The sequence below is a fragment of the Sceloporus occidentalis genome, unplaced genomic scaffold, assembly GCF_023333645.1.
Source record: "Sceloporus occidentalis isolate IW3139 unplaced genomic scaffold, rSceOcc1.0.p SCAF_2, whole genome shotgun sequence".
Taxonomy (NCBI): domain Eukaryota; kingdom Metazoa; phylum Chordata; class Lepidosauria; order Squamata; family Phrynosomatidae; genus Sceloporus; species Sceloporus occidentalis.
The window spans coordinates 87,967,980-87,983,142 of record NW_028316982.1 but is presented as its reverse complement, the minus strand read 5'-3'; positions in this window follow the sequence as shown (position 1 = coordinate 87,983,142).

Genomic DNA, 15,163 nt, shown 5'->3' with positions numbered 1-15,163 from the left:
TCTATTAATGTGGGGCTTAACAGAAAGTATTGTTTCTCTCTGCACCTTGAAATTTTACTGACCCTTCAAGACATTAAAGATGTTTCTGCTTGATTGTATTAAAATGACTTGTCCAGATTGATTTCTCGAGTTCAGCTCAGCATCTCAAAAGGAAGGCTGACGCCTATGAAAAGCTATGTCATTTTATATTGTTTCTAAAAAGTTAGTCTAGAAGTGTCACTGAACACATTTTTTTCTCTGTAGTGGAATAGTTATTGTACCATGGGGCCCTCTTGTGGAGCAAATTATATTATGCCCTAAGCAAGTTCTATAGGTGATATTTATATGAACCATCTGCTCATTTCATGAACTGTTTCAGTGATAAACAACTTTTCTGTATCGGGGGGAAATACAGGAAGAAACAAACAAAACTGGGAAGCATTTCATGTTTGCCTACATTATTCTCACAAGGCAGTGTCATAGCTGTTACTGAAACAGTTGCAACAATCACTTTTAAACAGGTTGCAAAAAGATGAACAATATTAAATCAGAAATATTCAATCAAATTATTTATGGAACTCTGCCTTGTGAAACTGAGTCCAGATACTAACAAAACATTTGGCCTCTGCTCTGTACTGAAACTTTTACTGGGCTTTAAACCCCCCCCCCTTTCCTTTCAGTAATCTCTGCCACATTGCTATGTATCCATTCTGTTCCTTCTGCTCTAAAATTGTCCAGCTTGTTGTTGTGTGCTTTCACATCATTTTTGACTTATGATGATCTAATCGTGGGATTTTCTTGGCAAGATTTGTTCAGAGAGGTTTTGCCTTTGCCTTCCTCTGAAGATGAGAGAACTATCTTGCCCAAGGTTGTCCAGTAGGTTTCCATGGCTGAGCAGGGATCTGAACCCTGGTCTGCAGAGTTATAGTACAATGTGCAAACCAATGCACTATGCTGACTTTCAATAGTGCCACAAAGAACATACATTCCTCTTCTATTTTTCAGAATTATCATTTTGAGGATTTTGTTTACCTCTATGTATTGGAACATTTACCACCCTATGGGATGTCAGGATGAGTTGCTTAATCAATTTCCTGCAGTAAGACACAACTATTTTTTATATAATATTTTTTATTCTAATTTTCACACTTACAAATCTTACAAAAATTGTAACAGATTATAACACACAAATATTAAAATTTACACTAAAGATGAAATAGCTACCTATTAAATATACCTATCTTTTCTCTTAACTACTCCCCTTGTGTCTTAATAAGAGAGAATATATATAAAATGTTATATAGATGGCATTTAACACCATATAAAATATCCAAAATGTATAAGCAAAATAGTAACAAGTGCTGGAAATGTAAAGTGGCTAAGTAGGGACATATTTGCATTGTTGGTGGCGTTGTAAAAAAGTAGAACAATATTGGAAGAATATACATAAAGAAATTACGAAAATAATAGAAGAGACGGGAAAAGTAGACCCGAAACTGTATCTTTTAAACATCTCGGATACCCTAAATTTAGATAATAACACTGACAAACTACTGTCCTCCCTGATCGTTGCGGCGAGAATGGTTTTGGCTCGATACTGGAAGAAAGAAGAAATACTGGAATTGGAAGAATAGAGACTGAAAGTGATGGAGATATGTGAAATGGGAAAATTGACAGCGTTGATGAGTAAAAATAAAAATACTATTAAGAAATTTAACGATATCTGGAGACCATGGAAAAAATATATACAGGAAGAAAAAGGGATACTAGATATAAAATGCACACACACTTATAGACGGGAAGGGATGTGAAAGGAATGGAGACAATATCGTTGATATATAGGAGATAAGCTAAGGTATTTATAAGGGAGTTAATATATAGGAGATAACGGATGAAATATACTATAATATAAAAATAGTGAGTAAGAAAAGAAGAAATGGATAACCGTACGTTTTGGGGAAATTTAGCCTGTGGAAGTGATTTTAGAGGATATATACTGAGGATGATTGATAGTTTTATTAATAGGAAATATGTGTAAGACACAACTATAAATGCTGCAGAGAAACTCCAGGAAAGATTCTAGCGCAGATCATGAAAGACAGTCTGTAGGAACTTAGGGACAAAACGGATGGCCCTTAAGGATTGGCTTGAAGCCGTCCCTTCCAAGGATGGATTGGGGCTGAGGCAACAGCAAACTGTGGCTCCAACTCATCTTCAACCCAGCTGAGCAGCTAAGCACCACTCCTTTTTTGGCTGGCAAAAAGTCAGCTTTGCTGCCTGCACCATGACTAGAAGCCAACTACATGACGGACTAGCAGCATGTGACGTGTAAGCACTGCACCCCCAGAGTGCCTAGAAACCAGCCCACATCTGGGCAGCTGGGAGGCTTGAAGCCAGCTTTCAGGCAGCTTCAGAGTGTGCATCGTCAAAATGCCAGGCTCTGGAGCCACCCATAAGCAGGCTTTTATTGCCCATCTATTTGGGCCCCAAGAAAACAATGCTGTGATCACTAAAAATCAGCATGGGTTTCTCAAAACAAGTCATGTCTGACTAATCTTATCTCTTTTTTTGATAGAGTTACAGTCTTGGTAGAGTAGGGGAATGCTGTGGATGTAGTGTATCTTGATTTCAATAAGATCTTTCACAAGGTCCCCTTTCTTTCTAAATTGTATTAAAGAAGAAAAGAAATGCTCTCACTGTGATAATGGCTGTACGTTGTGTGTTCTAACAGCACTGGAATCAAGGTGCATACTCTTTCTTTCTTTCCTTCTTTCTTTCTTTCTTTCTTTCTTTGTTGAAGTGTAGATCCAAAAGAAGGCAGATGGACCCATGAAGTGGGGCTTTATTGTCTTATCTCTCCATGTGGTGGAGCTTGTTGAAAAATTTCCCTGTCCTTCAGTTGTTGTGTAGCATAGGTGAATTTCTGCAAATATTGCTTGACATACAAATCCCTTCCTCTGTTGTCTTTGTTGGTGTTGTTAGTGTGTAACTTCAAGTCATTTCAGACTTCTGGTGATCCTACATTGAGGGTTTTCTCGGCCAGTTTCATCAGACGGGATTTACCATTACCATCCTGTGAGCCTGAGAGAGTGAATTTCTGCAGGTGTTGCTTGACATGCAAATCTCTTCCTCTACCCAACTATTAAAAGTGCAGAAGGAGCTTTGTCTCTTTTTGCCTCTGGCCATATACTTGCAACACATATGGCAAAACCCACCTTGAATTCCATTGTGGGAGAAAAGTGGGATATAAATCCTTGAAATAAATAAATAATTGAAAATATAAAATGGTATGCACTGTACTGGGGTGTCTAGAGTGACTTTGACCTTGGAGAGCTGGCTTCAAAAGTCTGTTTGGCCATGAAATTTCTAATGTCAGCATGAGCTGAATGTTACAAGTCACTGGCCTGTGATACAAAACACATCCTCATCTTGTCCACTTCATCATTGGCTCAACAACTGCAAAAGAGCCAAGGCTGCACCTGAATCATGAATATTTCTCCTCCATCATTTAAGAGGTTGGAGAAGTTACGTTTTGGATGTTCATTCTCGGAGTTTCCTAGCCAGCATGGCCAGTGTCTAAATAGTTAGAGCTGCACTGCAAAAGGAGTTGAGTTATGTCATGTAGTTAATGCCTTGGTCATCAGGCAGAGGAATCAATAACAAAAACTAGTTGTTTGCAACTAGTTATTTGCATGTTCTGTATTTGCTCAGTAGTTTAAAAAAATGATGGCAGCAAAAGGAAGACAGGGAGCCTGATCAAATCAGAACTTCTTCACCATGACTTGGGCCAGTCACACACTTTCTCAGCCTGAGCTACCTCATACGACTGCTATGAAGTGGGAAGGAGGCAAGCCATGTACAACACACTGAGGTCATTGGAAGAAAGACGCGATATTTAATGTAGCTAATCAGAAGCAACTGCACAACAGTAACAGCAATAACAACGAAGACTCCCACATCTGTTGACGCATCTTGCGTAGGAGTTGTAAGCAGAGTGTCTCTCACCTAAAAAAAGATGTCTCCACATGCCTCCTTCTTTTCAGAAACTGGCTCATTAGTTCCAATTTGCTTGCACATTTAGGAAGATGAACAAAGCAGGTGAGAATCAATGACTCTGAGGAGCTAAGTCTCTATATACTGGCAATTAGTTCCAAAAGCACTCCCTATAGTTTGTCAGTGAGAATGAGATAGAAACCTATTTGGAACACTAATAACTTGCAACAAAGCACATCAGTCTAATTTTAAAAAGGACAAACTATTTCTTCATTTGCTTTAGAAAAAGAACATATTCAGGAGGTGGTAGAAATTACATGCAGCCTTGTCTCATTAGAAGAGGAAAGATGATTTGGAATGCAAGCGGACCTGTCCTAATTTAACCTAGGCAGTCGTGTCCACTGGCTTCCAGATCAGTGAAGTGGGAAATCTGTTCCAAGTGCTAGTCTGAACTTTAAAAGCTATAAAAGGTTAATAAAATAGGTGTGGTTCACAAACCCTACCTCTTTAGACTGAGAGACTTAGGATTCTTTGCCATTTGTCAGTTGTATTTGTCTGGAAGTCCCTCCTGTCGCTTTCTGGTCAGCTGGATTCTCAACTTCCAAGCAGGCACAGTTATCATCAACACATTCTAAAGTATTATTAAATCTTGGAATCTCAGGATATTTATATGGGAGAATGAACAGGTTCTTTATTATTCTTTTAATCCTTGTTATTATATTGCGGATGCAGTGGCTTAGTGGTTAAGAAGCCAATTTTGATGATCGGAAGATCAGAAGGTTGGCAGTTCGAGGCCTCAGTACTGCATAATGAGGTGAGCTCTTGTCACTAGTCCCAGCTTCACCAACCTAGCAGTTTGAAAGCATGCAAATGCAAGTAGATAGATAGGTACCACCTAAGTGGGAAGGTAACAGCGTTCGGTGAAGCCATGCTGGCCACATGACCACCAGAACAGTCCTCAGACAACACTGGCTCTTTGGCTTAGAAACAGAGATGAGCACCATCCTCTACAGTCAATTATGACTAGGCATTCATGTCAAGGGACTACCTTTACCTTTATTATAATCCTAATTGTAGATACACAATCCCCTCTAAGGATGAGCATAGATGTCATCAACAAGGCATGTAGCTTATGTTAACTTTTCATTAGACAGAAGGCATTATTTGTTGCCATTGTGTGCCTTCAAGTCATTTCTGACTTATAGTGACCCTAAGGTGAACCTATCACAGGGTTTTCTTGGCAAATTGTTTCAAAAGGGGTTTGCCATTGCCATCCTCTAATGAGTTTATTACATGAAGGAGATCGGGAGTTTATCCTGTGAATATCCCAGAAAAAAAAGTGTAATTACGTGAAACGATTTCACACAACGTTGCACAAAACCTGCCATTAAAGTGGTCACAAAGAAGCATTAATGTGCATCTTTTCACTTTCAGGATTTCAGTGACAATGCATTTCCAGTATCACTTTATTTTTGCAATTGCATATGATAATCATTCACACCATTTCCGCTTCATTTTTAGGATGTTTTAAATGTGCTTTAATCTCTCTAAAGAGAATGTGACTTGCCCAAGGTCACCCAGTGGGTTTACATGGCTGAGCAGGGATTTAAACCCTGGTCTCCAGAGTTCTAGTCCAGTCCTCCAACCACTATACCACACTGGAATTCCCAATGTTACTTAATCACCAGATTGTTTCTTATTCATCTTAGCAATTTTCACTAAGGCTGTATCGGCATTGCAGAAATAATGCAGTTTGACACCATTTTAACTGCCATGGCTCAATGCTGGGGTTTGTAGTTTTGTAAGCTATTTAGCTGTCTCTGGCACATTACAGACCGTCCAAAAAGGGAGGCCTGCCGGCGCCTGTTTTTCTGCTGGAGGGAAGCCTCAGCCACCAAACAGAGAGGCTTCCCACCAGTGGAAAAAGAACCCACAAAAAGTGGGTTCTTTTTACTCCACGGCAGTGGCGTAACAAGTGCGCCAATTGCGCACTCATTACGTAAATGCTGCATGGTGCTGCACAGACACCGTGCAGCACTTACGTAACAATGGCTGTGCCCATGTAAATAGGGTGCTGCCATTGTTACGCCCTCATCATGTGTAAGGGTTGCGGGGCGCATGGGTGCTCTGCCCCCCAGGCAACCCTCACACATGACAAGGGCGCCTGAAGGGCCACGTACTGGGCCTCTGTCAAACAGCTCTGGTGCCACAATGAACTACATATCCCAGAAATTGTAGACCTCCTGTGGATAACAGGATGCTGGTGTTAGGCACAGTCAGAGATTATTCTCAAAATGGTAGCTAGAATCATAGGAACATAGAGTTGGAAGAGACCACAAGGGCCATCTAGTCCAACTTCCTGTCATGCAGGAACTCACAATAAAAAACTGTGGACCTGTCCCTGCGGTTTCATGTAGATGTTAAATAACATGCGATACAGGACAGAACCCTGAGGGACCCCATAGGTCAATAGCCAGTGGGTCGAACAGAATTCCCCCAACACCACCTTCAGAGTTCACCCCTCCAAGAAACACTGGAACCACTGCATAACAGTGCCCCTAAGTCCCATCCCAGAGAGGCAGCCCAGAAGGATACCATGATCAATAGTCTAGCAGAACCAACAGGGACAAACTCCTCCTGTCCAGTTCCCTGCACAGGTCATCCACCAAAGTGACCAAAGCTGTCTGTGTCCCACAGACAGGTCTGAAGCCAGAATGAAATGAATCTAGATCATCTGTTTCAGATCTGGGGGGGCACCACTTGCTCCAGAACCTTGCCCAAGAATGGAAAGTTAGAGACTGCCTGATAGTTATCCAAAATGGTGGGATCTGGGGAGGCCTTTTTCAGTAATGGCCTCACCACAGCCTCCTTTAGTCAGGATGGAAACCTCCCTTCCTGCAGTGAAGCATTCATCACACTCCTCACCCACTTGGCCAGCCCCCTTCTAGCTGTTTTCAGGAACCAGGAAGATCAAGAATCTCATATGCATGTGATGGATCTCACCTCTCCAAGGATTTTGTCCACGTCGTCAGGCTGTAAAAAAAACCTTTAAGAGTGAAGCCTTGGACCTGCATTGATGAATCTGTTACTTTCAGTTTTTCCCACAGTTTTCTTATCCCATATGTGGGGGGAAACTGAAAAATTTGATAGATTCTTGCCACAAGCAAAGTGAACAAAAATTCTCATCTGTCTGTGGTCAGGGGACTTCAACAGCTGCCTAGACATCAAAACATGTTGCCTACAAAGATTTTTTTCATCACAGTTCTTGAACATCTTCCTTCTATAAGCTGTGAGAAATAAAATAATGTTTTTCCACCCAGAAATGGCATGCATACTTCTTCTAGGCCACAGGAGCCACACTTGTATGACAAATAATTACCTCCCTCTTTTCATAAGCAAAATGAACCAAGTATTAAAATCTATAGAACAGTAGTGGGACCAAACATCTTATGTGAACTATGTTAGCTGAAGAGTAACTGCTAACCATTTCCCCAAGAGACACTGCAAACAGTTCAGGGAGGGGGGAGTCTGTGCTAAAATGGTATTTCTTGCAATGTTTTGTTTCCCTGTTACTGCAGTGACCAATTGATCCAGCAGGTGGCATTCCTTGCACTCATATTAATTCCACTGGTTGCTGTTCAAAGAACAGTGTATCATGACCATTGTGGTGCAATCAAGTGATTGTCAGAGTGATCAGAGGTCCTCCTTTTGCAGGACATTCCCTACATTTCAACCTCATGTCCAGGAGGAATTTCAAAGTGTCCTCCATTTTGAGCATGGCTAAGAAGCATGGATTTACATTCCTGTGAGTGTTTTTAAGCTTGGATTTGGGAATGTCCTACATTTTGCAGTACCTTGTTCTCGTTGTGGTCACCTTGTGATTTGGACTCTGGACTTAAAGTGAGAAGGGTTTAAGCCTCTGCGTTTATTACTTCAGATGTATGTAATGAACACTATATCCAACATGCCACACTTTCCAGCTATTTCTACCTTCCTGATATGTTAGAGTAAAATAAACAAGCAACCCTAGAAACAACCCAAGAAAACTTCATGATAGTTTCACCTTAGGGTGGCCATCCACACACCACCCCAATGGGCTCCTCTCCCTCAGCTCTGCCTTGACAGAAATGGAGGCAAATTATAAGGGCCAAAAGGGCATGCCCCTCACTGTTGCACACCATTTTACTCATGAGAAAACTGGCACTTGGCATGGAGGGAGGGTGCTCTGGGCAACCTCTCTCTCTTCCTCATGCCAGTGTACTCGTGATAAAAATGGTGCACAGCAGAAAGTTGAGGGACCCCCTGCAAGTCTGGCACATGTGCCCACAGAGAGAGTTCTGCATGCCAGCTCTGGAACGTGTGTCAGGGATTCACCATGGCTGTCCTAGGGTCTCCATAAGTAGGAAAGTACTTGAAAGTACACAATAATCATAAAGACCCACTATTAAAATAATATTCCTTCCCTAGTGAGTATGTTTCAGATTATAGCCTTAATATCTCTGCAGCTTGCTTCTATTCATGTTTATTTGAAAATAAGTTCCATGATTGAGAACTGTGTATTCAATCAGGCGTTTATATACCACGCTATATCACAAGGCCTCAGGCTGAGATATGGTCAACAAGGCTATGTAAAGCAACTTCAAACAATTCAGAAAAATCTAAAACAAATTAAAATATATAAAATAATTAAAAACACTATATACTTGTACAAAAACTCAACCGTCCAATCAAACCAAGATCTTTAGTCTCCCAAGCTATGGTTTGCTTTGGCACTGAAATTTAGCCTGCTGCCACACTGCATCAACTGCCATGGCTCAAGGCTGTGGAATTTTGGGATTTGTAGTTTTGTGAATCATTTAGCTGTCTCTGTCTGAGAACTCTAGTGCCACAAGAAACTACAAGTCCTAGGATTCCATAGCACTGAATCATAAAAGTTAAAGCAATGCCAAACTGTATTAATTCTGCAGTGTGGCAGCATCCTCAGTCAACATCAGGACTTCAAGGAACTGGAGTCTTAGACATGTGTTCCACAAGAACTTTAACCCCTTACACCTGATATCAGTTTAAAAGAAGGACAAGGAATCTCTTCTGACACTAAATGTCAAACTGGATTATATATACTAAGCACATTTTTTTTGCAGAGATGATCCCTCATGTGGTGAAAGATATCTGCTTGTCTTAATATGTGGTTTTCCTCACATATGCATCTTACATTTAGCATACTTTCTTTTGTGATGATAAACATGGCCTTGGTTTGCAAATTTGCTTACTGAGGTACATATCACTAAGGAAATTAGGGGAAATACACATTCCTCTTAACATCTAGTTTGACCTTCAAGATGGTTTTGAATCTTCTTTCATAAATCCCCACTTAATGAAAGAAGTGCAAAAGGGAAACAATACAATCCTGTTACAGTGTTTTGATTAGGCCATGAAGACTGCAAGAAAGAAGAATATTGCTGGTGCTGCTGGAGACTGTAAGCAGGTCAATAAACAAAGGACAAATGCCCAGTTAATGACTAACAAAAGTTGTTAATTTCCTTTATAAATTATCTATAAGACTCTGAAAGATGTTAGCAACATGGAAACTCAGGCTCATTAAAAAGGGAAAAGTAAATATATTGGATTGTTGTGTTATTATCATACTGATTTCTTGTAATGCCCAGTCTGCAGCAGCAGCATGTGTGAAGAAACAATTGGAAAAGTCTGCCAATAATATTCCTATAAGCAACAGTTTCAGCATCCCAAGACATGACTTGTTATCCAATGACACAATAGGTACCCAGTGATAAAAACCTGACTTTGTGCTTGATTTGGTATTCCCTTGGTATCCAGTGATACAGTTTGTACCCAGTGACAAAGAAATATGATCTCTTTGGAAGTTTCTGCCTGATATGGTGTCAGGGGATTATTTGCAGTTCACCAGGGAATAACTGGCATACTCACTTGGTGGACACTTACCAGTTGAGGGCAGGCATCCTGTTAGTCACATGTGGAAGTTTTCAGTATGCCTGTGCATGCCTTTTTGTGTGTGTTGTGGAGGTTAGTATTTCCTCTCGTCCTCTGCAGTATCTGAAATCCCCCCCATTACTGAACACCCTCAGAAGCCCCCACACAGCCATCCCATTCCTTATGTGGAGTGAGCATGATCAGAGTAGGTTTTGATGTGTCCTTGTAGCCATGTGAAATTATTAAAGCAGTGCTAAGACCGCCAGAGGATCTCATGTAATCATTTCACACCTGGCTACAGGGACATAGCCAGATGTCCCTTCTCCAAAACTACCTACTTCTTACAAAACATGGAATTGCTGTGCTGTGGGGAGGGGGGTCAGAGGGTGCTGGGATGTCAAGGGGTGGTTTATGACTCAGGCAGGCATAGGTCCATATGAGGAACTATTACACAATTTTGTTGGGTGCTTTCTAGACATTTCTAACTTACAGCAACCCTTTTCTGGGCAAGATTTGTTCAGAGGGGATTTACCATTGCCCTCCTCTGAAGCTGAGAGAATGTGACTTGCCCAAGGTCACTCAGTGGGTTTCCATGGCTGAGTAGGGATTCAAACCCATGTCACCAGAATTGTACTCCAACACCCAAACCACTACTGCACTATACTACACTACCCTACTCCTTACAGGATTTCAGTCATGTTCATCTCCTCATTGGCTGCTCCTAGTATATGCATGCTGGTAGGATCTGCTAACAGAGGTTACAGAAAGAAACTGCTACTCCAAAACAACCAAAGTGACTCCATCTTTTAGGAAATTTTCTGGGACCAGGATGGTCTTTGAATAACAGGCATCTGTCTCTTCTGTGAGGCACTTCCTTTCTATACTTCTGGATTTGGCACTCAATTTGGAAATCAACAAGTGGAAACACCCTTTGGGCCAGGAGGTGTCTCATTCATTGCACATTAATTCCCAAGGTCAAAGACAGTAGGCATATCAGGCATATCCAGGAGCTTGTCACAATTGGTTGAAGAACAGCCCCACTACACAGGTTTCTACCCATGATTGTTGTGGCACAGGCATAAATGAAGAAGGAAGTGTGCAGTAATGAGAAATCCTGGTGCAAGGGGAGGGGGCATCAACAACTTAAGAAATAAATTAAAGGTTTTATTGTTTATTTCATATAGAAAAGTACTAAGCTACTCAAATAAACTAGTTTCACTTTAGGAAGAAGTTGGGGCAGGGGAATAGGGAAGAAACAAAAAGGTCCCTAAGAATTTACATCAAGGAGAGGCCAGGCTCAGTAGATAAGAGATTAGGAAATTTCAGATCGTTTAAACTGTTTAACCCTGTCACCGTTGTTCTGAAACATTTCTCACTCTTTAGCACTGAGCCTTTTTAAATTTCTATAAATAGGTACACAACATCTTGTGATGGATCCCTTTTCCTGGCTAGTGCCACAGTCCCAAACCCTTGGGCTCTTGTCACTCACCTTTTGGCTTTTCTCCTCAAAATCCCTCCCTGGATCAGGTACTTGGGCCTCAAGGTGATCCCTGTATGAACCAATGGATGTGTTATTCAGAGGGTTCACTCTGGTAAGCATAACCAGACTCTCTATCAATAGGAACAGTCAAACAAAGTTGTAAAAAATAATAAACAAGTAGAGGTTAATTAATACACAATTAGACCACACATTAATCCTTGAACAATTTAATCATTCACAGTTCCCAAAACACTATTCAGTTCTTCCCACAGCTGACTGTGTTATGTCTGTAATGGCTTTTCCATATCTGTGTGTCATCTTCTGCCCGTCTCTCTGCAATCTTTCCCTATCTCTAGGCCATCTTTCCTCTATCTGCCTTCTGTCAGAAACAAGCCTCAGATCTGTATCAGTTCTTCCCAGTAGGCCCCCATCAGAGCATTCCCTGAGCTGGGACTGATTGGCACCAACCAACCAGGCTTGAACAGCTCCTCCCTTCACACATCTAAATTGGAAAATCAATCTAAATCCCGTGTAAAATTGATGGGCCAGGCACAGCACAGTAGTAGAGTTCTGTTGGCTTTTCTTGCTTTGCAAGTAATAGCTCATTTTTCCTTATGGTTATGCAATGGATGGGGCAACCCAATCTGCAACACTTTTTGAAACTAGCTGCTCAACTGAAATTGTGTTGAATCCTCCACTCCCAGCTTCTACATCATTCAAAACTGTTAGGATATTATCATTTGCAGTAGCACATTGACACTGCTGCACGTAGCGTATTGCTATAGCGTACTGTGTTATACAGTATTGCACTGTGCTGCATTGGCTGGAATTTTGTTGGTGTCTTACATAAGCAGAAGTTCTGCTATGGAAGCAGTTGGATATTTTTGTCCAAAGCAGAACATCCACATTCCAGTGAAAGCAGAATTGTGCATGCAGTGCCAATGTATATGGAGATGCATTGTTTATACAGTTGGCCCTCTATACTCATGGATTCTTTATCCATGAATTCAACTATCCACAACTTGAAAATATTCAAAAAAATATAAATTCTCAAAGGCAAGCCTCAATTTTTCCACTTGATTTAAGGGTCACCATTTTACTAGAACATTGTCTTCTATAGGGCTTGAGCATCCACGGATTTTGTTATCGATGGGGGTTCCTGGAACCAAACCCCACTGGATACCAAGGGCCCGCTGTAGATGCACAATGCACTTCGATGCATATTGTGCTACATGTGTTTGCATTTGGTGTTTTAGTTCAATTGCTTATTGTTTTAAGCATTTTTTGCTCCACTCTTCAGCTGAAAAACTGCAAAATGGCTTTTGGATTAAGAAAAAGGAAGTCTAGTCAGGGGTGTCATTAGTGGGTCTCACCAGGTGACTCCCTAAAGGGGGAGGGGGAGTGACACGCCTGGTCCCTATGCATCTGCCTTTGGGTAGAAACAGACTGTGGCATTTGCCTGCATGCCTTTGAAATGCTGGAGCTCAGAAAAAGAGGTGGTGTGAGTGGAGCATGGCTCAGTGGGAGGAGAAAGGAAAGGCCTCCGGTTTTTAAAAAAACTTCTAAATTAATTTAAAATTTGATTATATATATAATCATCACCAAATTACCTGAAAAGAGGTAAGCTATACTGAGTACCAATTTTCCACCAAACACAGGGCAAATTCAACCTGTACAGCAATGTGAGAATGCTGCTGCTGCTGCTGCTGCTGCTGCTGCTGCTGCTGCGAATACTACAGGTGTACGCACTTGCCAGCTCCTTCAACAGAGAGGAATCACTAAGACATTTTTGTCTTTGCTTTCCATTTGTCATCAGTTCAATGTGTATGTCTATTTTTCACCCACTGGCCCATTAGCGTCAGACTTGCCTCCTTATCTTGAACTCTATCCACTTGCAATTTGCAAAGGTCCATGTCATGACTATAGGGCAGATGAAATGAATGCTGGAATGCTTGGAAACTGTCTGCTCATGAACTAAAATAACCCAACAACAGCACAATCCCTAATAGGAGATAGCTATAGATCCAAAGAAACGCATATCTGCTTAACCGTGATCTCAGAATGTCTTTGGACCTATAGCTATCTCCTATTAGGCATTGTGCTGTAACTGGGTTTAGTTCAGGGCTGGGCAGTTTCCAAGCATCCAGGAACTACATTTAGCCCATATTCACACACAGAGAGAACTGAGTGCACTAACCTCTTGGGTCATTGATGGATATATTTTTTCATACAATGGCTGACTCCCATCACCATGCTTCTTTATTAAGAAATAAACCTATAACTGAAAATGAAACCAGGGCTCCAGCCCCTACCATAGCTAAACTATTGATGTCGTGGGAGGTATTTCTTAGAATTAAATGCAATTAGTCCAACAATTGGAAAGCTTTTGGAAAACTGTTTCGTGAAAGGTAGCATTAAAGGTTACATCTGAAAAATGGTAGGGATAGGGATGCTTAACCCTCTTCCCGCAGGCCATTTGTTCTCTCAAATTGCTTTTCCACCTGTTTGGAGAAAAGATGGAGGGTTCCCTTGCAGTATCTCTACCTATCATCCCTACATAGAGAGAAATAGCTTATTTTGTGTGGACAAATGTCAGAAAATATTCAGCCTTTTGAAGAACTACTTTGTTAGCATGCAGACCTAAAAATGACTTTAAGATGACCTTTATTTGGGAAGAGAGAGGAAAAAAAACATTAGATGTAAAAATGTACTTAAACGTGTTTTGTTTTGTTCTTGCCTTTTGGAAAGCTGTATCTAACGTTAGTGGCATTTTTACCTTCAGTGTGGAATTGATCTAACCAACTATTCTAGACAAACAAAATAAGAACGTTTACTTTCTATGTTTTACTTTCTATATTTTCCTCCTTCCTCCTCATCTCTTCTTCCTTGTTTGTTGTCTCTTCAGTTTAGATGATATGACTGAGGCCAGCAAAGCTCAAGATACCTATCTTTGTAAGCAGTTCTGGGAACTTTTTTGCTGAAAGGGTGAAGCATAAATAAATATTTAAAGAAATAAGTAAAACAAATTTATTAATAGTAATAAAGAAGTTAATAATGAGCTCATGTGGTGGTCTGAATGCTGGATTAGGACTCTGGAAGACCAGGATTTGAATCCTTATTCCCCATGGAAACAGACTGGATGTCCTTGGGCAAGTCACACTCTCTCAGCCTCAGAGGAAGGCAATGGCAACGCCTCTCTGAACAAAGCTTGCCAAGAAAATCCTAGGATAGGCTCAGCATAAGTGAGCATTGACTTGAAGGCACATAACAACAACAACAACCAATAGTGTTTAATTCAAAAGCAGTAAAAAGTGGGGGAGAGGGAGTTTACAATAACAACAGGGTCTTCCTTGTTTTTGAAACCATGGCCAACTCAGGTGCTGGCATACGGAGAACATACCATGACCCAAAATAAAGTGAGGAAAATCTTGTACAGATAGCCTGCCTTCTGATAATAAGTGTTCCTTGTTTACTGTATTACAAGCTATTTCCATCTTCTCTCAAGGTCTTCAGAAAGTCACCTCCTCGGAATGGTGCAACAGCTACCTTTACCTAAAGGTTACTGATTGATTGATGGATTGATTGATTGATTATCTAAAATGCAACCAATTGAGAATCTTAAATTGGATGACAGCTTAAGGTATCGCTTCTGTTTGTATGGAGGGTGGGTCGTTTAAAGTGTTGTGACTTCGAGTGTGTAATATAGACAACACAGAAACTTTTGATGCTGCAAAATGTAATCTGGTTCACAGTTCTGTGAAA